This window comes from Emydura macquarii, unplaced genomic scaffold (genome assembly GCF_026122565.2).
Source record: "Emydura macquarii macquarii isolate MOO-44397 ecotype Brisbane River unplaced genomic scaffold, CSIRO-AGI_Emac_v2 contig_561, whole genome shotgun sequence".
NCBI classification, from domain to species: Eukaryota; Metazoa; Chordata; order Testudines; family Chelidae; genus Emydura; species Emydura macquarii.
The window spans coordinates 2,245,219-2,267,051 of record NW_027130698.1 but is presented as its reverse complement, the minus strand read 5'-3'; the positions used below and the strand labels follow the sequence as shown (position 1 = coordinate 2,267,051).

At 37.2% G+C, this 21,833-nt stretch overlaps 1 long non-coding RNA gene across 1 annotated transcript in view; it reads left to right on the top strand.

Moving 5' to 3' along the window:
* Positions 1 to 1,324: 1,324 nt before the first annotated feature.
* The window catches only part of LOC137147627 (uncharacterized), a 294,209-nt gene continuing 273,700 nt past the window's right edge, over positions 1,325 to 21,833 (top strand). Inside the window, exons 1-2 of the long non-coding RNA XR_010918266.1 lie at positions 1,325 to 1,628; positions 13,487 to 13,570. This is a non-coding gene — a long non-coding RNA (uncharacterized lncRNA). The remainder of the gene's footprint in view (positions 1,629 to 13,486; positions 13,571 to 21,833) is intronic.

Genomic DNA, 21,833 nt, shown 5'->3' with positions numbered 1-21,833 from the left:
CTAGGTGCCCATCTGCATCTTTAGGCAGCTTCATTCCTCTGAAAATCTGGCCCTTACTCTATTGTACTGACCAACCATCGTGATACTTACCTAGCTCTAAAGAACTGAAGTAAATGGAGCTGCACCAGATTATACCAGCTGAAGATGTGATCATGTACTTTAAAGGGAACTTTTTATATTAGAATAGTTTAGGTGCCTATTCCTATGAATAAAGACTGTCTGATTGGACCCTGTGATATTGTATGAGGCATCCATTACTGATCCAGGTGACAAAGGTTACTTACAGAGCTGTGTGTAACTTTATTTACAAATCACAAAACCACTTCTGATTTTATGTGCCAAATCCTGCTTGTTTTACTCATGTGAATTGTCCATTGAATGGACCTGATGTACTGCAGCTTTGCACCTTGTGTAGTGCTTTATACCTCTGCAAAATGGGTGTAAACATTATCTGCAGTGAGAGAGGCCAATTATGATTTGGTAATAACTTATTTTTATTTAAAATTTCACAAAAAGTGAATTGAATCCTCTTACAGATGTTCGGGTAAAATTATTCCTACGACGTGATAAGTGAGAGCACCAGTCATTAACAGAGCTCTTCCTTGTCTGGCTGCTTTATAATTTCTAGGAATCACCTTTTTAGCTTCAGTGTATCAGTCCCCTCTATTGTCTATGCTGTTTTAAGAGGGGGTTTTTTATGCGTTTGGGTTACCAGTAAAAACATCTGCTACCTGAGCCTCCTGTGTCCAGCAACAAATAAGGCATTATTGCCACCAGCCATGAATGAAGTAACGAAACAGCAATAGTATTGTTAACCCTAAGAATTAAAAAAAGCAAGAGTCAGGACCACAAAAATTATGAGATTGGCTTAAAAATCATAATAATTTAAAAATAATGTTGTGTTTATTTGTCTTCAAGGTATTGAGCCTGTAGGGTTCACATTTTCAGTCTTTTCTCCCTACCCAAGAAGGTTAGAAACATACTTTTAAAAAAAAAATGAAAGTGGAGATTCTCACATCATGACTCCAGAAGCTTTGAGAAAAATGCTAAATATTGTGAGACATGAAAAAATCATGAGCCTTGGTAACACTGCAATAAGGAATAGACAGAAACAAAACCAAACAAGTGCTACTGTATTTTGCAGTTTTCCTCATTCAACTTGCTGGAAAGCTGAAATACTACATTTCTACCTCTGGGTGGTGCTATGTGAGGTAATAAATTAGCATCCCCCCCCCCCCCCTTTCATGTGATTCCAAGATGGTGGCTTGAAGCAAGCACTGCTGACCTTTCCCGATTCTAGATAAGATCCACAATTCTAGTAAAATGATTCCTCTGAGAAACAAATGTCCAGATCTTTACTTCTGGTAGCAGGAGACATTAAATGAAAGCAAAAGCCAGAAAACCTTTTGACTCAGGCCAGAGTTACCCTATAGAATGGTTTATTTTCCCATGGCATACTACCACATTTGAGATCAGCAGTAGTGCTTGAGCTGGACCCCTGTTAGTATAAGGAAGAAAAGGCTGCTGCGGGAACCTGCAGTTTTGGAATTCCCTCCTACCTCCTTGGTCCAAAATAGCCCACATCTGAGGACTTACAGGATATGCTGTAAACTCACCTTTCCTCTCAGGTATTTGAAAATAGTACAGGGAGGTGTAACGTAGGAATTGTTGGAGGGGGAATGAGAGATGAATTTTTAAATTGCCTGGATCATTGGTGATGGGTTATATTGAATTGTACCGCTGCAGTTTAGTTGTGTTGGAGTATTATATTTAATTTTTATCTTTATTGGTGCCAGGGCATATGGATCCAAACAAATAAATGAGGTATTATTAAAGTCAAGAACTTAAAAAGATTTAAGAAAAGTATTAAACAGTTAACAAAAACACCCAGAGTTAAAATAGTAATGATTAAAAAGCCTGTATATTTTAGAAGAGAGAGAAGCTTTTATGCTTCAAGGCATAAACAGGCATCTAATTCAAACTGAAGGTTAGGAAGAAACTTTCCTTTTTGGTAGGTTATCCCAAAACTGCTACTTCATGGTGCCTTGCTCTGAAGCAGCTGTTACCAGCCACTATGGAAGACAAAATACATACATACCACTGGTCTGACACAGTATGACAGTTCCTTTATATAGAGAGGGCATGAGCTCTTTCATGTCCACCTGCCAGTAGTTTCTCCTGTGTTTTTCCCTTGAAGGGCAGGATGAGCTGCTGAATTAACTTTTAGTGGCTCTGTCACTTGGGTTCATCAGTGATCAATTTCTCCAGCACAGTGAGTATTATTACTACTTCTTGTTGCCCAGATGAGGGAAGAACATTCCAGGTATGAGAGGCAGCTTGTAAGAAGAAGGCCAGTGGTAAGAAGACTGGTTTTGTGAGATGGGAGGGGTTGGTTACTATCAAAGGGAGCAAATATACTGACCGGCAGAGGGGGTGAAAAGGGTTTCAAAGAGTAAGTATTAATTCTCCGAAAAGCCACTTTTAAAGATTAATGAATTCTAGAAAGGTAGTAAAACAAAGTTCAGTTTCCCTCTAGATTGAAACAATCTGAAAGTTTGACTCAGTATCTCCAAATAAATCCTCTCAACCAGAGAGTGTTGTACAAATGACCTCTGTCTGCTAGCAACTGCTGTCTTCTGAGAGTTGAGGACAAGATTGCTGTGACCCATCCATCTACAAATATCATGCAAATGTTTCTGGAAATTGAAATTCCAGGGTTCACAGGGCAAAAAATACATCAATGCATCAACTGCATTCTTATGAAATTCTCCACTCTGTGTTTAGAAAATCAAGTCTATGTGTGGACGGAGGCCACAAGAGGTTAAGTGACTTGCTCAAGATCACATGGAAAGTCTCTGGCAGGACCAAGAATAATCTTCAGGTCTCCTGACTCTCAGCCCTGTACTTTAATTATAAGGCCATGAGTTGTCTTTTGGGCAAAGGTTCTAGTTAACTCTCATTTTAAAAGTGAGTTTCTTTTCTAACATATAATTAGGTCTTTTTAAAAAAAATAGTTTAAAAAAATTGCTTGCAAACAGAGATGGTGTATGCAAGATTCAGCCCAAAGCAAATGTTTATGGCTCATATAAACACTCTGAAAACCTGGTTCATAATGGAACTGTTGAACCAACTATAACTGCAGTAGCTGAAATGGCCTTGGTGTAATTTTTAGAAAGTAAACAATGTAAGATTATAAGGTGCAATAAAGCCTACAGTTTCATATGGAATCAGTGGTTATTAGATATGTATTAATGCACTCTCCTGTAATTCTTTGGATTACTACTTGTATTTTGACCTGGTCTCCTACTAGTAAGATTTGTTGTAATTTAAGAAATCCAGATTTACATGATGCCTATAGCATAGTTGTATATACTACACATCTTTGAACTAAAATACTGAAGTTATGATATATTTTGATATAAGTAACCATGTCTATGCAGCTACTTTTCTGCATGATTGAAATACAAATGGGGGAAAAAAAGAAAAGGAGGAAGAAACAAAAGCACCACCAGCAGCTGCTGCTTCCAACCATCTGAAAGAAAGATTATGTCTTATCCTGGCTTCCTCTTGCCGAATAAAACTTGATGTGATCTTACAGCATGTAAAATGCTGTAAGAATGTGATCTGTATTTCATCATTATAAAATTCAAACATTCCTGAACCTTTTTATTCCACCCTGTTCATATTTATCTTCTTGGTCCTGCCTTCATTGTGCACCACATTTGTATTGATATATTGTAGGTACTAGGAGATGTATTGATGGGATGAAGACAGTTCAAAATGTAGAGTGCTGTGGCTTTGCATATCATTACACCTAGCTCGCTCTTTGCCTCTTGAAAGCTGTCGATTTGTGCATTATTGCTATTCAGGCTGATAAATGACAGTAATTGTTCTTAAATTGAAGAGCTGGCTTAATGTGCTGACTTGCTTGGGAATTCTGAGCACCAGCAGGGTTAAACTAGTGCTCCACTGGTTCTAACCGAATGGACTTTTCCAGCTCAGAATAGCTACTTAATTGAATTACTTACTTTTCATGCATTTTGCAGCCTTGCATTTGGGGAAAAAATTCATAATAAGATGAGAGAATTCAGAAGTGTTTATGGGGAGTTCAGGATCAGTGTGTGCCCCCTCTTCAAGCGGCCTGCTCCCAGAGGTGCTACCGTAATAAAAAAAAAAGTTGAGAGTGAGTTTCACGGAGACAGACATGTGGGCTAATAAAACATGGGATGGGAACATATCCTTCCTCTTTCCTCTGTAGACCCAGTGTTCACACCTGTGTTCACCATCCTATCAAAACTCAATTCTAAAGACGAAATAAAACTCATATTGATGAGTTTTTAATGGGAATTTTTTTTGGCAATGTTACCGTGTCCAGTGCTACTGATTTGCACTATGTCTGGTCCAGAAACAATACCTTAAGGTTTGTGTTAATATTAAAAGGGACACAATTTGCAGGCCTTATTTATGTAAAATTCCCATTAATTTGGTGGAAGTTTTGCTTGAGTAAAGCCTGTTGGATTCCATCTAATAATTCCAAATGTTCAGAATAGTTCAGGGTGTCGTGTGTTCAGTTGTTCACCTTTTTTCTGGGTCACCTGTACCATATGTTTAAATACCAATCACCAGAGTAATGGGGTATTTCACATGGTCATACCTCAATCAAGATGTTTTTAAAAAATGAATCCTTGCTCTGACCCTTCACATTATTTACAGTGATAACTGCACATTGCCACATTCTGCAGGAGTAATGCAGAATTACAAACGATGAGAAGACATGAATTGTCTGATTTGCAAAACTGGTTGCAATAAGAAGATGCAAGGCAAGGTAAATAAATATTTTTTGTGCTTGTTCCCTCAACTTGCTTAGAAATCTCCTTTTATTTATAAAGTTTATAGTAGTTTCACCTGTGATCCAGGGAGCCCTCTATCCTAGCTATGACGATAACATCATAGTTATTAATGAGAAGTTCTTTGCAGCAGAGTCTCTTTTTGTCCTGTATTCGTATAGTGCCTGGCACAATGATCTGTGATCTGTCTTGATAGTACTATGGTAATACTATGACTAATAACTTGTAGTCTTCAGCCTGATGACTAACTCTAAACAGTTTAGAACAAGCCTTAAATTTCTGGGCCCTGGTTCAAAAGATGTATCTAACAGTTCATGCAGGGATAATGAACTGCTTTCTTATATATGGACTGACACTACTGTTAGCGCCTGAGGATTATATATCTGTTTGAACCGTAAATTGAGTTTCAGCATGGTATAGAAGGAGTAACCAGTGTGGTAGGGAAGAATTAAGAGTATATTAGAAAAAGAATTTTAATATTTGTTTCTTGCTTAAATCAAATCTGAATTCAAACAGAACTTCTTTTCCTTAACCTGAGTTGCCAGGCCCCATTTCAATTAAATGTGGGTGCTTACATGGGTTAGCTGTGTCATACTAATCAATGAGCAATTATTTTAATTCCTATGGTGCTAACAAAAAGTATTAAACACAAACGCAATGTGGTGTAATAAATCAAAGCCCAGTAGAAAAGATTCCTGCTTTTCTCACACACACCTCACTCCCTGATATACAAAATTAACACGACGCCCTTCACTTACCACTGCTCCATGGACCTCAATCCCAAATATATGTATATATCCCCCCTAGAACAGGAAACTGCAATCAGAAAACATCTGATTTGGAAGGATTCATCATTTCATTATTATAAAAGAATGCGAAATCCAGCTTTTTCAACACTTTGAGCTAAGAGAACATTTAAAAAAAAAAAATTCCTAAAAGAGAGGGGCCTGATTCTGCCAGGTGCTAAGAACTCTTGATTCTGATTGAAGTCCCATAAAATTGGCAGAGAAGTAGTGAACATGTAATCAGTCATGTTGTGGAAGGGAAGACAATGGGAGTTGAAAGCACTCAGCACCTCACAGAATCAGGCCCTATATTACTTCAGTCAGTTGGTAACACTGTATGTAATTAAATGTATGAAGAAAGAACTTCAGACCAGAAGTTATTAACTTTTTTCCAAAACCATAAAAATGTAATAATGATGCTGAATGGATACCTTGGGCAATATTAAATTAGCTATATGCATTTTGATTGGAGACTAGTACAGTCTGAACCATTTATTTCCTCTGTACAGGTACATTCTTAAGTCAGTGGAGGATCTAGGATGATGGAGGATCAATGGATAATGTTATCCTAAATGTATATATTTTTCTTCGACAGATATTTGTGATCTTAAATTGTTACCCCATATAATCCAAAAACCATCCTGCATTCAACTCAGTTCCCTATAGTAGAAATATGGATCTGCTTTTCTAAAGTGCTGAGCACCTTCAGCTCCACCTGATGTCAGTGGCATCTCTGAAAACTGAGGGGTGTGCATGTGTGCGCATACATATGCTGCATGTATATTAGTTGATTCAAGGGTATTCATAAAGCTGACAACAGAGTAGTGGGAGAGTGATCAGTTGTAACACCAGTTGTCTGTATAATTGACTTATTGCTTCAAATTACCACTATTAAATTAAGTTAGGTATACTTGTTATCCCTGGAGAAACGCACTAGCTTTAAAAGGAACACTGATTCTCTTTACATTGGAACATGGTGTCCCTCTACAAATATTTGGGAAATAACATAGATTATACAAATACTAGCAATTTTAATCTTTTTTAGTATATTTCTTTATTATAATATGCATCTCACCTATATGATGTACTTGTTTTCCAGACACCCTGTAGAAGTCGCTGGGGCCACTAGCAAGTTCTTCTTTCCTCTGCCCCTAATCTCAGATTGTTTGCAAGCAGAAAGGGATCTATCATGTCCATGTGTAGTGTTATATGGAAACTGAAGGTTGTGCTTTAGGCTGCCTTTTTACCAGTTGTCCCAGGTTTCTCTCTGCTTTAAAAATAAAATAAATGGCCATCAGATAAATTTCTTATTTTTAAGATCAGGAAAATAATATCTTTTAGTTTTAAGTGAGTCCAGAGAATGATAGGCTTCTTAAAGCCCTGTTTGGACACACTCTTCCTTCTCCATTTTATTCAACTTCACTTTCCTGGTAGTGCTACCTGCAGTCACTATATAGCATCTGCATCTCCTGCTGCCATGGCACCACTTTACAGTTTTCAGATCTTGAGGGAAGCTTGAGAAATCCCCAATCATCCCAAAGAAAAAGCTTGAGTAATGGGCCTGGAGCCTAATGTGAGGCAGCTGTGGAGCCTATGCAGTGCCATATTTACATTCTGCCATCTCATAGATTGCGTCTTTACCTTTTAGTACTGTAGATCTGAATGACTCTTTTGCTCCACATGCTGATCTTCATTTGTCCAGTTTCCTTGAAGCTTCTTTGACAGAAGGTTAAATGATGGTGTATAGCATATTTCATTCTTTTCAATCCAGTCTTCCCAAATTATTTAATCCTTTGTGATTCAAAGTCTGCCTACAGAAGGAGGTACTGAAAATGGAAATAATTTAGGAACACTGGAAATAAACATTGCAGAAATTCCATGCTGTAGGGCAGGTTTAAGGTCTGTTTGCAGATAATTGGGGATTTCTTTTGTTTTTGGTTTGTTATGCAGAACTTAATTTTCATTTTAAAGAAAATGTCTAAACCTTCTAATTGCCCAAGAACTTTCCAAATTTGGGCCACTTATCATTAGTATAGATTTGCTTCCAGATGCAGTAACAATATGCCATGAGCATTTTGCAAACGTAAGGGAATGTCAGAACCCTGAAGGGCAAACAAGGCAGAGCTGTTGTCTTGAATCTACAGACAGACTGAAATCATAGCAGACATCCCTATTCAGGTAGGTGTTGGTGTGCTTCCTTTACAGATGGTTTCTTTAATCTGAATTTAAGTGATAGGTTCAAGTCTCTGAACTATTACAGGCAAAACCATCAATACAAGTTAGGTGTCATGACTTCCAATCCCCTACTCAGGCCACTTTGGAAAAAGGGAACAAGGTTGGGGCTTGATTTTCATAGATGCTGAGCATGTGTGTGTTCTGCTGAAGTCAGTCAGAGTTGTGGAGAGGTTGGCCACTCTGAAGATCAGGCTTATATAGCAAAATTCAATATTTAGAACAATCCTTGCAAATAGTTGGCTCATTATGTATGGTAGACAAGAACATGAATCCTGTTCATTGTTCACAATGCAGTTTTCTCTGTGAGGTGAGATGGACGACCAGTGCAGAGCTTTAGGAATGGGAGCGATGTGCTGCGATAAGGTAATGCTAATGAGAAGGGCTAGAGATGAATTTATATTTCCCCCTCCATTTCTTTTTATTCTTTTTATTCTTCAGCTTAAAGAATTGCAAGAAGTATTTTTTAACAGTGATCTTGTGGTTTCTATACCACGTTGAACCCCTGTTTTACTGAGTCTAGCTTGCTGATAGTAAGGAGACCAAATGGAAATTCCCAGAGATGGGTGATGTTATTTTATACCCTTTATCTGATTTCACTCTGCTCTTCTAGTAGTTCTAGTTTTAGCTTTGGAGCCGTTGCACTTACCTCTGAGTTTGTCACATGGCCATGCTGCTGGCATTTGGTCTCGGCTGCTTTGTCCTTCTGGGCATAATTTTTTCCTTTTTGTGTTTACTTAGTGTAAATATGGTTGAGCAGGGGATAACAGTGCAGATGTTTCATGGTTGAAAAGGGGGTTTTGCTACCCCAATCTGCGTGCTATATGTAGATGTGCCACTATTCATATCTATTATACAATCAATATTCTTTTTGAATCAGAACACAACTATTTTAATTCCTGCGCAAAGCCATTTTGTGAGAGGGTGACTGTACACGAGGATCCTGATAAAAACTGATCAACTTTTCTTAATAGACTTCCAGGAAGGAAAAGGAAAGAGAATTAATCATTGCAGGGAATCAAAATATTCTTCTGAAAAGCATCAACTGGAAACTGAAGTAGAATGGACTGAATCTTTAAGCAAAACTCCTACTTACTACATATTTAAATTGTGTGTATATAAAATACGCTTGAGAGCAATGTTTTGTTCTAAAAAATAAACCCCTTGGTTTGTGTGCTCAAAATTACTTCTTATAGGCAATGCAGGTAGCAACATCTTTATTCTGGGTTGCCCAGCACTTCCCATTATAAGACCCCATTTTCAGTTGTCCATAACTTTGTCAAATTTTTGTCATACAGGCTGAAATTTTCTATGCCAGATGTCTGCTTCAGTCTGAATTATTTGGAAAGTTTCAACTAAAACTTTCCATGAAGTAGATTAGGGGAAAATATGTTATTTTCGCTCCTCTATGTGTTAGAGCAGGCACTTGACAGTAGGGGCCTACACAGAAATCCTTGTAGGATTTGGGGCGTAAGAGGAATTGGTACTTTGAAAATAATATGCAAGTATGCTCTGTTCAGCTTTCAGTCACATCAGAACACAAACTAACTCTGCTGAAGTCAATGAAGTTGCTCTGAATTTACATTTTAGTCTCTTGATGGTAGAATCTGGACAAATGCGTGTTTATATGCATCCCTTGTAAAAGGTTTCGTTCCATTATTTCTGGCATTAGAGTGTAATTAGAAATAATGACTGGGGAAATAATTTCTCATAATTTGCATTTTTTGTTTAAATTTGTATTCCGAGGTTGATAAAACATTGATGGGAGTAATATTAGTAAAATCCAATATTTCTTGACAGATATTTTGTATAAATATTGTTAGGAGCATTGTGATTTAATTTTTTTTGTGAAGAATTTTCATGGTATTTCACATCCAGAATTGTTTGGTTGTGAATGGCCACAAATTGTATGGTATTGGGTCTGGTTCCCTGATGGACTAAGCCTATTGCAGATGCTTGAGTGTTAGCAGAGGTCTTTTTGATACCTTTCTTGAGAAAGGTAGTCTGCATCTGAATCAATTGGTGAGAGCCCATTGTGCCATAATCCTTAGTGGTAGGGCTGCAGAAAATCCAGGTCCATCTAGAGCAGCCTTGCATAATTCCTCTTGCCTGCTTGTCTGGGTCAGTAGAAAGATTCCCTGGGCAAATAATGCCAACAAACTTTGTAGAATCTAAGTCTGCAGTTAAAAAGCCCTTTATAGTTGAAAAGAAAGTCTTAGATATGTGAAATTAGTATAATTGATGCTGCAGCCAACAGTGTGAGAACAGTTGCTCCTCTCATTCACTCAGTTCAGAAGCAGAACAAGTGGAAGAGAAACTGCAAGAGTACCACTGAATCCTTTGAGCTACCCCTACCATTAGAGAGAAGAACAGCAGGTCCCATTGGGAATATGGCAAGCAGTGAGAAGTGCATGTGTATGTCTGGAAGTGGTTGTGTGGGGAGAAGTTGTTCAATGTATTAATGTTTATGGTCAGGGTGGGCCAGTAGATTTTTGCCTGGGCTGGTAAATTTGGCTTAAGCTTGTTGCAGAATAAAGCTCAAATACATGTACCCTAAAGATGTACCCTAAAGATTCAAAACCCAGAAAACAAAAAATATATAATGTATTTTTTAGGTTCTCATGATTTTTGAGCTCGGCTCATGATTTTCATTCTTAATAAATGAAAGTTGAGATTCTTATGTAATCATTAACTCTAGGAGCAGAGGATTGAAAAAACCAAAATGACTCCTTCCTCAAAATAATGGGAGCGATGGTACCATTCAAATATCTAGTATTTTTTTAACAAAAGAGGACTGTTTGCCCAGCTATACTTAAATTGTGGCACATTTTGATGGTTACATTTAGCTGTCCTGTTCCATCATGCTAACTTCCAGATTTGTAGTATATTTTGTTAATAAATAAGTGTTAAGTAAGCAATGGAAGATAGGCTCCTAATTTACTTACGTGCTTTTGAAAATTTTACCCTTTTGCCTACATTACTAGGCATGCTACAAGAATGCCTTGTGTCACAGACATTAGCTATTTGCTTCTTCCAACAGTTTTGCAAGGGAGGCAAGTTTTCTACAATATAAATAAATGCTGTGAAATGTTTCTTTTTTGGTATGGTTGAGCTCAAATCATCTGAGAGTTAACCTTCTTCCCTTAGCATGGCCTCAGTAAACTTAATTAAGGGACACATTCCCATAAGGAATTAAGCAGAATATTTGAGTCATTCACACACACATTTATATTAAGATACTGTTTCCTCCTGTTTACCACATGCGAGTTGTGTTGTGGCTTTAAAATGTCTTCCAGTTCTTGGGTTAGAGGGTTGACAGTCTGCGCTAAAATTTCACTGCTGTGTTTAATTTGACTACCTGGCAATATGAACGAATAGTTAGATCATGGTGCATTGTCTGCTGATGCAATTGAGCCACTGAAGGGTGAATTTAGGGATAGATCTTGGACCTCCCATTGGTTTCAACGTGAGTGCAGCATGTGGAAGGTTTGCAGGATTAGCTCTAAATCTGGATACTCACATCACACAATAATCCCCGTAGTAAGTTTAGTACCAATGTTTATTTCCCCACATCATGTTGTCCGGCTATACTGAAAGGAGGACAGGAGACACTGGTTATGGTTTAATGAGGCCACAACTTTATTAGTAATGTCTGGGACTACCTGACAGATAAAAGTGTACAGTGCAGGCAAATCCATAATCATTTCAACATCAACGTGGAGGCTTCCACCAGCCCTGCCTTTTTTCCATTCTGGTCCCAAGCCAACCCATTGCTGGGACCTTACCATCTCCACCCTCAAATGAGGGTTAAGGTGTGCTAAAAAGGAAGCCCGGATTGGTTCCCTGCTTTGCCAGTCATAGCAGCCTCGAACATCCCTCCCTCTGTTCCGCTCCTTTAACAAACTCCTTCTTTTAAGTTCTTTATTTGGTCACTGTTTACCTTCCCTATCGAGTACCTGCACTGGACATCCGCCCCACACATGTGATGAGTTGTGACATCATAACCTAACTCCCTTCCCTGCTCACTGCAGCAAAGTCCTCCCTGAACCTGCTGTGGAGAAGGCAGAAAGAAAACCCCAACTCCATCTCAGCCATTCTGTTGGTGAGGGGAAAAATTCCTTCCCAGCCCCCCTAGAAAGGAGTGGCTAGTGCAGTGCCCGCAGCAGGTCCCAACCAACCTGGTGTTTTGCCACTTCCAAGGGATGAGAGGCTGAGTGCTGCTTCTTCTGGTATGGGGAAAAGGGGCTTCTACTGCCCGGCTTGCTCTTTATCAACCCCCAGCTCTTCTGGTACTTGGGGGATGAACCACACTGACCCACTCTGTGTTTGCAGCAGTGTCTGCGCCTCTCTCTCTCAGCCCCCCACCCTTAAAGTGATTTACCCCTCCCCCCAGCAATCCAGATAGTGCCTCTCCTTCCTTCCCTTGCCTGCTTAAGGTGCAGTGTGGTTAGTGTCAAAATGTAGAGCTGCATTGACAGTGGCATGTATGAAACGCTGTTGAAAGTTGTGGCCAGCTGAAGAAGTAAAGGGAAAAATAATGTTAATTTTCCACAAACACAAATACATATTGGCCTGTATGTGGCTGTCATTCTCCACCACATCTGTGTGTTTTGGTTTTCTTTTATCTTTTTAAAACTGCAAGGGGAGAGAAAAGTGTGAAATACCTCAGGTTTCTATTTAGACTTTCAACTCCAAGTTGTAATGTTAGGGCTGCATCCGCCACGTTGTCATTATATAATATCCTAAAATTCTATTTGAAAAACCATTTTCTAGGTGGCACAGTGGGTCCGTACCAAACGTAAGCTTTTCATTTGTTGAGCTGTACATTCAAAACCTTGCTTATGTAGTGAAAATGAATTTGCTGCCCTTTTTTAGACCTACAGAAAAATATGGTTCTGTTTAGAACATTAGAGAATGCATCTAAAACAAGCTAAGCTAGATATGCATTTAATCTCTGCAACTCAAAAATCTCTTCACAAATTTTTTAGTTTAACACACACCCATTGGAAGCTCTTGTACAATAGCGATGTTCAGGAGAAGCATAGAAGCATGAAGATGCAAGGCTCAACTCCGCACATGATTATATCTATTTCCCATGTTGAAGAACACTTTGAAAACTGTTTTTTTTTTTTTTTTTAAACGATTGCACTTGGTGTTGTTTGGGTTTTTTTTTGTTGAGCTGTGCTCTGGAAACAGAGCTTCATGATGAATTTTTTAAAGCTAACCTCTTTGTCTTGTCTTTTACAAAACAAAACTACACAAAACCCTAACTAGCTGAATGAAAACAATGTGGTTCTCAATACAGTGTTTCTACTGTGTATCTTGCACTTCAATAAGAATTCTCCTACATCTGTTTTGATGGACACTGAAAACATAAAAGGTGTGGTTTATCTTTTGTTTCCATACAGAACATATATACATGTCCTTGCATATAATAAAATGCTGAAGTTCTGTGCTCTCCAAAGAATGGATTGTCCCTTTGTCTAGTAAAGCAACCTAAACCTGAGTTAAAGTTGTAGAGGATGTGAAACCAGGGGAATTTGTATGTGTGTGTTTGCTCCAATCTACTTTTCTTAATGTGCAATTCGGATTTTTTTTCAAGTAGTTTCTTTTCACTTGCAGAATGACGTGCCTGTAAATTAGAGTCTTCAGGAAGAGAGAGAGCCATGACCCCTGCTTGCAAGCAAGTCGAGGAGAACTGGTAAAGTAAGGTCTTTTTCTTTTTTAAGTCTCTAGAGGTTTGTGTGTTGAATTTGTTCCATTACAGTGTGGTGTGGAATTGGGAAACTCTAAGTACCTAGGGCATGTGGGAACCTTCATTTAATCCCAATTTTTGTTACTTCAGGAAAATGTAAACATTTTGACTTCTTTTCCTCTGAGATTGACTTATCTTTATATCATTCCCCTTTTACAGTGAACATGAAGTAGTTTAGCTCTTGTTGCTTGGGAAGCTGTGATTCCTTGTGAAACTGAAGGAAATTTTAAATTGATGCCTTTGCAGTCTGGCCCCAAGGGCTTGTTGGTCCAAATGGCATCTCTGCAGGCCTGCTCCTGCAAATTTTTACTCCTATGAGTAGTCAGAGATCCAAAGTAATGAATGATCTGAAGCCAGTCTCTTTACTCTGGTGAGGAAGGGCTACTGTGATGAGTGTACAAGATGAAGCCTTTTGAATTTAGCTTCTCCCCTCTATATGTACTTCCTGGCCCACACCAGCCTTCAGTTCAGCCTCTTAGATCAGTTTCTGAATTTAAGTCTTTGAATTGTTACTGCATTTAACTTTGTATTCAGGAAGGCACAACAAATTTACTATCATTACAGCATATAGTAGTAATTAATGCCCTCTGGTTTCTCTTCAAGGAGCAAACCTGATAGATTTAAGGGGATATTTTAATCTATAATCTGGTAGTACAGAGATAAGAGAGAGACTGGGTTGTTTTGTTGTAACAGATATATTTATTGCACGAAACTGACCATCAAATGGCTGAGATAGGTTCATTATTTTAGATGGATAGCTAATCACTGTCTTTTTTTTTTTTTTAATTATTCTTATTTCTGTCCTCCTTGTGTTGGCTGTGAATTAGCCTTTGTGCCATTTTCTAAAATATCAGGCATTTTTATACATTAGGTATATTGAATGGCAAATACTTGATGTAAAGTCTGCAGTTTTACTCCATAACCAGATTGTAAAATATGAACTGAATTAATCATAACTGCAAAGAGTAATGGCACATTTTCTCTTATTTTATCTTTAGTGCCTTTCAGATCATGTTTTAAAACCTTCTACATCTGGTGCACAGAATGAGGCAGCGGCTTTGGTAGTGGATAGCAAGAGGCAAAGGTCAAACCAGAGGCTGCACAAATATTGTGCGCTGGATTTATTGTTTTAATTAAGAGTGTGGCAGTTCATCATAAACTGTTTATGGTGTTTTTGCACAGTGCAGCATTTTGAAATCAGCTGTTTTAATGAAAACATAATGTCATATCTGTCAAAGTTCTAAATATTTTGAAAGTGAAATATGGAAACAAGAACTTTAATTCTGGGTTTACTGGGATTAGCTCACTGAATTGTTTTTTAAATCCCTTAAGAGTGTCATGTCATGGGTACTGTATGATTCTGTGATGGGGTGAGGGGGGTGTAGAAAGCTGGGAAACAGGAGGGTACTGTAGCTTGTTATTTAATAGCGAAAATACATGCTGAGGGCTAATGTATTGAAAAACAAAACTATTATTGTGCTGGAATGCTAGATTAAAGAAGCAATCAGAGATAAGGCACTTCCTCCATAATACACAGTATGTAAACTGAGAGTCCTCATTGTGCTAAAAAAATCTGAATGAGTTCTTGAAACTGGAAAGAAATAGATCTGCATTAGTTAATATGATGATGTGAAATCTCAGCATCAGAATCTTTGTAACTAATTATTTATAATGACCTCAAAGATGATAGGTTTTTGTGGACTTTTAAGGCTGGATAGTTTGCAGTTCTTGTAATTTCCTACAATTGTTATGCATTCATGTAGATATGTCAGGCAATTTTGGTTACATTTTTTATGTAGTCTGATAAAATATTTGTATAATCTGAAAATTGTATTTTTGTAGTACTTGCCTTTGAAAATAGAAATTAAGTCTGTCATTAGATGCTAGGCCACAGTAGTTGACTGAGCAGGCTAATGTATGTTACATTCTATGCTATACTTGGTCAAGTTTCATATATATTGTATTCCACATTATTTTATTAAATTTAATATCTGCACTTCCTATTACCAGACATGCCTCTCATTCAAAGCACAGAGGCACAGTTCTCTAATCAGAAGTGACAAGCTATATACTTTCTTTCAGCCATTATTCGGTAGCCTAGAGCAAGGAGCTCTGTTTCCTTGAAAATGTTTGAATTGGGTTATTTTTTATTGAAGTATTAAAGTAATTCTTCAGATTTTAGGCTATTATTTAAGCACTTTTGGGAGAATGCAATATTCTCTGGATTCTATGGTCTTTGTTATGCTAACAATTGTAGTTGCTAAATGTATCTTTTTAATGCTAGTTATGTAAGTATCTGAAAATTCATATCTGACTGATGGAAATTAACAACACTTAGGTAAATAAACTAATTTAGCCTACTTATTTTGTTTAGGTATAGAAATAGCATGTTAAAATGGCTCACTATTTAAATATGCCAGTAGATTCTGGTTACCCTACTGTCATTGACCAATTTGTACACTTAATTTATTATTGTTTTTAAATATTATTTTAAATATTTTAAATATTAAATTATTGTTTTTAAATATGCCAGTAGATTCTGGTTACCCTACTGTCATTGACCAATTTGTACACTTAATTTATTATTGTTTTTATTTGTTAAAACAGTGGATGTGCTGAATATCAACTGCATGTCAAGAAATCTGAAGATGTCGGTGTCTTGTGTTTTGAGGCAAAATATGGGTCAGGATGATGTTAGTAATAATTGCTAATAACTTTACATTTTTGATTTAGTTACACTGACTCTCTATACATAAAAGGATCTGCAGATTGTGGGTCTGATGCTACCCTTCCTTAAAATGCAAAGAGGGAAGCAAAACATGGCCAAATTAGTGTATTTTTGTATTGAAAGAGAAGAGGGCACCTTTTAGTGACTGAGGAAGTGAGTATTCCAAGGACAGACCCAAGGAGCAGCCACTCTGTATGGCATTCTTAATGGTAATCCTAATACACCAAACAATGTTAACTCCCTTTCTTGGTTTTCTACACATTTGTGGAGAGGAATGGGTAAGGCAATATCTTCAATGGGAGAGCCAAAAGCTGCATGGTGTCAGGGTTGGGTGAGCAATTTGGAGGGATACAAGGAGTATGATTACTGTGTTTCCAGGCCACAATCCCTGATCTCTAAATTAGCACTTGGCCTCCCTCATGCATACACAGCCAGCCTTGTTAAATTTTATAGTGGCTCTATGATGTGCAGAAATGTTCGTTATAATGACACCACCAAATTCACTTCTGATCCTGACCAAAGCCTCTGCTTACGGGAGGAATTATAATATTTTTTTTGCATAAACATCATAAGTGTAAATGCAAAGTGATTTGCTGGAAGCAGTCTAACTATCCAGGAACAAGTGTAATCAACAACTATCAGTTTTAGGTCTTACTGTAATCTTCTCTCATTTTGTCTGTGTAATCTGCATTTTCCTTAAGGTAGATGAGTTTGTGCTAAAATGTGAGAGACTTTTCTTCTCTGAGACTATTTCATAACCGGCTCCTAACAAGGCAATGGTGAGGGATCACCTACTTTCCTCCTCAGGATCCAACTTCTACTCCCAAGTATTTCAGCTAGAGCTAATGGGACTATTTGAGTGACCAAGATTTGGGCCTACGTCTAGACACAGTTCCAGGTATGCACTGTACAGTTTCAGTACTTCTTCTATAAGCTCTCTTATTCAATTGGACAAAATTGTGGTTACCTCAAACTATACAGAGCGAGATGAGAAAAAAATTAAATAAATTTCTATGAGAATATAGAGGGAAAATTACAAAGTTTGCAATTAACTTTGAGAATATGTATATAATTTTAAAATAGGCATGAACTCTTCACATGGTGAAATATGTTGCTATTAAATATTGTTCTTACTAGGGTATTATACTTAATACATTATTAGCAGCCATAAATAATATCAGAAGCTCAAAAGTGAATGAGTGTTTTATGTAGAAAAGGGGCCCAAATTAAAATCTGCTGCACTCAATCAAACTTTGGTGGAATTGGAATCTGAACCCATTTACAGATTGAAATTTTTGAGGCTGGCTGTTATCAGTAGCAATTAGAAGCTTCAGAAATTCCTCTTAGGAAGGCAGGTGAAGATTGTAACCAAAGTTGAAAAATAAGAACAAGGAGTATTGAAGTGTCTGTGCAAGGAATATTAGAAATATGTAAAATGAGCTAGAAGAGATTCTAATTGGTGAAGATTATAACCTAGTGGGGATAACCAGAACTCATTAAGAGTTGTAGTGTACTGACATTAATTACACTCAACACTGTAGGGAGGAGATAAAGGAAAGTGCAGCTGGAGGAAATGGCACTATGTCCAAAATATTTACTAAACCAGTGAGCTTCAATTTGCTCAGGAATTTTGGTTAACAACAGTTTACTTTGGGTAGACATCAACGAAAACTAAAGGAAAAGCCTGAATGATGTGGGTGAGACGGAAACCTGCCCACTCCCATTACCCACCTCCACTGTCATTCTATGGAGTGGCAGTGTCTGCTCTAGCTGTACTTCCACTGGGAGAAATGGGTAGTATGTGTCCACCTGGTGGGCTAAACCCTGCCCTTCTCACTTGGTGCTCACCACTGTTTACGGTACAAAGGGGACATGGTCTCCAAATTAAGAGGTATATCTAGCTCCCAAGGCAGCTAATATGTGTTGCAGTCAATAGCAAAGGCATTTCACTCTCCACAGTGCTCTCCATGTTGTTTTGTCCTGTAGGCTGCTTGCAGAGGATATGCTGGGAAGAGCCTGTTATTCTCCTGTCCTGCAGTGACCAGGATAAGATTTAAGTCAGTTAGTTTTATGCACTACTTCTTTCACTAATAATATTTTAAGGATAGCAAGGATTCTCTTCTTGGCCATCATCAGGCAAAAGAAATTCTTCTAGGGTTGATCAATACAATACAATACAACCCAAAACAGGAAAGAGAGATCAGGTACTGAGGCAGATGAAATAGTTGCATTTCCTATCACATCTGCAAGAGACTACTCAATCATTGTTCTATAGTATTAGATTGCTTCAGCTGGTTGGAGTCCTTCCACAGTCGTAAACAGCCTCTGTAACTGTGGGTCAAAAGAGGTTGGTTGAACTTCTTTAGGCCAGCAGGCATGGGAGGATATTGTATTTCTTTCGGTGGTTCATCAAATGTGCCGTTATAATGAGGACAACATTATCAAATGATACCATATTAGTATTAAACCATAAAAAGACTTGAAGTCTTTAAATCAAGACTGAATGTATTTCCTAAAGATTTACTCCAGCTCAGCTAGCCAGGCTTGATGCAGAAATCACTTGGTGAAATACTGTGGTTTGTATTATTCAGTAGGTCAGACTAGGTAATCATTATGGTCCCTTCTGGCCTTACAATCTATGAATCTGTTTGAACTATGTAATTCTGTACCATTACTGATGTATATTAAAATCTATTCAATGTTTGGCTAAAATGATGCAATATCATATTCATCCAAAGAAGCAGATGAGAATTTTTTCAGAGTAATAATTACATAAACTAGTTCTCAGATATGCTTTATTTTTAAAAAATCCCTTGTTTTAAAAATCACAGGTGCATAAAATTGAGAAAGATGTTAATTATGTATCTGTGTGAATGTACTAACAGTGCTAACGTTTTAAAGCTTATATTGGGCTGAATGGGTTATACACATGTACGGAATCTTTTTAATTGTTCAGCATTAAATATAAAGCTTCCCAGAATCAGATTTTCCTTAAGCATCTGGATTTAAAAACAGCACCCATGTTCTGCTGAAGAGAATATTTATGGGCTGTAACTTGTTCTTTACGTGATGCTCCATTTTAAGCTACCCCTACTGCTTTTTGATATGCACAAGTTTTCTCAACTTGCTGAATATAAGTAAAATTTTGTTCTCTACAATGGTGCCTTCTCAATTAAGTTAATGTGGTTATACTGGTGTAACTGACAAGAAGCCATATGAATGGAATGAGAGATGCATAGATTTTTTCCAAAAGGTGGAGAAATATTTTGCATAAACTGGAAGAGGATGATGATATTTGGGGATCTTTTGTTTAAATTTTAGTAGAAGCAGACATGCTTGGGGGAGATTAGGGAACTAATCACGTAAAAGAAACTTAACCCTTTTATTCCATATTTAGAGATGCTGCCAATCAGTTTATTGCTGGGCTGGATGTTATCGTTTATCTTATAAAATAGTTACTGAGTTACCATGCAGTGTTTGAACTGACTTGATTAACGATTGTATAATTAATAATCTTAATAAAAAGCTACATCTACTGGACTATTTTCTGTGTTCTTAAAGAAAAATATTGGTATGATGATGATCTATGAAAACCCATGGTAAAATACAATGAATAGAAAAATCTAGAAATATATTAAGATATATGTGCATATATTGGATATTAGTGCTATATATACAGTATATTGGGAATATAATTCAAAATATTTCAAATGTTGTTGACCTTTGTTATATAATACCAAGCTCAGGGACATATATTTGCATAGATTTAGTAATATATTGTAAATAACTACATAGGACAGTGCATATTTTTCCTTAAGATGCAGCATTATAAGCAAGACATTAAATTATGCCTATCAGACAAAGCAGCAGAATCTCAACATTTTTTTATAGCACATTCTATTGGGAAGACATCTCTGCTTCTAAAAAGCACATGCATTAACTGCCTGATTCATGTGGTGACATGTGGCATATCCAAATGTGTTATGGATCTCCCAGGAATAAAAACAACATAGCAAAATCATCACCTTGGGATGTTCATTGAGTGAATATTTTACAGACATACTCCTTTTATATTTATATAATAATTTAGTGTTATGACAATTTTTTTTAGCAGTGTTGGCAGTTTTTCTTTTTTATAATGGTATTATATTTGTGAGCCTATTAAGTGCACATGGGCTAAACTACAGAAAAAATATTTTTCATAATTCCTTAGGGTGCTTGCAGCAAAAGAACCATATTGGTATAGAAAAATGTTAATAAAAGGTCAAGCAGAACTTTCCAATGTTTATCATGATAGCAATAGCAATTTGGGGCTTTTTTGAATTGTGTATTGAAGAAACAAAGATTTATGGAGTTTATAGGTAGGAAACTACACCTAATGTACTTTATAAAGTGTGCTTGAACCCTTTAGGAAGACTCATCTAAGTTTTAACAATAATAAAAAAAATTCATTTCCACCTTTTTGTCTTAAAAATAAATATCTGAGCCTCAGTGTGAAATTACGTGTGAACAAATTAAAGAAGTTTGCAGCTTCACTACTGATCATCAGTACAGCTGTCGCTGTGCTTTGTAGAATGGAGAGTAATATTTGCACTTGTGTACTCCATTGGTAGTCCAAAAGGCAGGCATTTAAAATGGGAGTAATATTGTCAGCAGTGAATACTTGTCTCAATGGACAAGGAAATGTCATCTTATTAATTTAGAAATGTATTCATTCATTCATTCCACTGGAACTTATTGGGTCATATCCTGTTTGCTGTACTCACACTAGTATTTGCATTTAAATCAGCAAGTGAGGCAAGCAGGTTCTGGCCTATTATTGAGCATTAACTTAGGAGTCATCCAGAGTCATTGAGGAAGCTGCAGGGCCCATCTTGGGATTTTACATTGGCTATTTGGTGTATAATTATATTTTAATGCTTATAGCTTCTACAGCCATCTTGATTCACTTGTTTATGGAACATGATTCTATATGTAGAGTGTATGGCTTATAAAGGGTATTTTTGTGTTGAAAAAGACAAATTTAAAAATCTTCAAGAACAGGGAGTGCGTGTCTCTTTCACATTTTGTACCTTTTAACACTGATCCCACTAAACTGAATGAGAGCAGTATCAAACTCTTTGTATGGATAATCCATGATGCATCATTATGGTTCATAGTGCTTTTTCATATACACGATGCATTATTCTGCATAATGTAAGTCAAATAGTCAATTTTAGTATTGTCTTTAGTGGGGCACGATTGGGGCCTAACCTACAATTTCATGCCAAAGAGCAGATATTTTTACAACTCCATATCTACCCATGTAAGAAAGGGAGGATTTTGCCAACTCAGGGAGTATTTCATACCTAGTCAGCACAGTAAAAATGGATGACATACAAGTGGATCTGGACCCACTGCTGCTAAGGAGTTAAGACAGTTTGTTAAACCCTTGTCTAATACACAGTAAAAAGAAGCAGTGCTGCTTTATACTGTTAGTTTTTTGT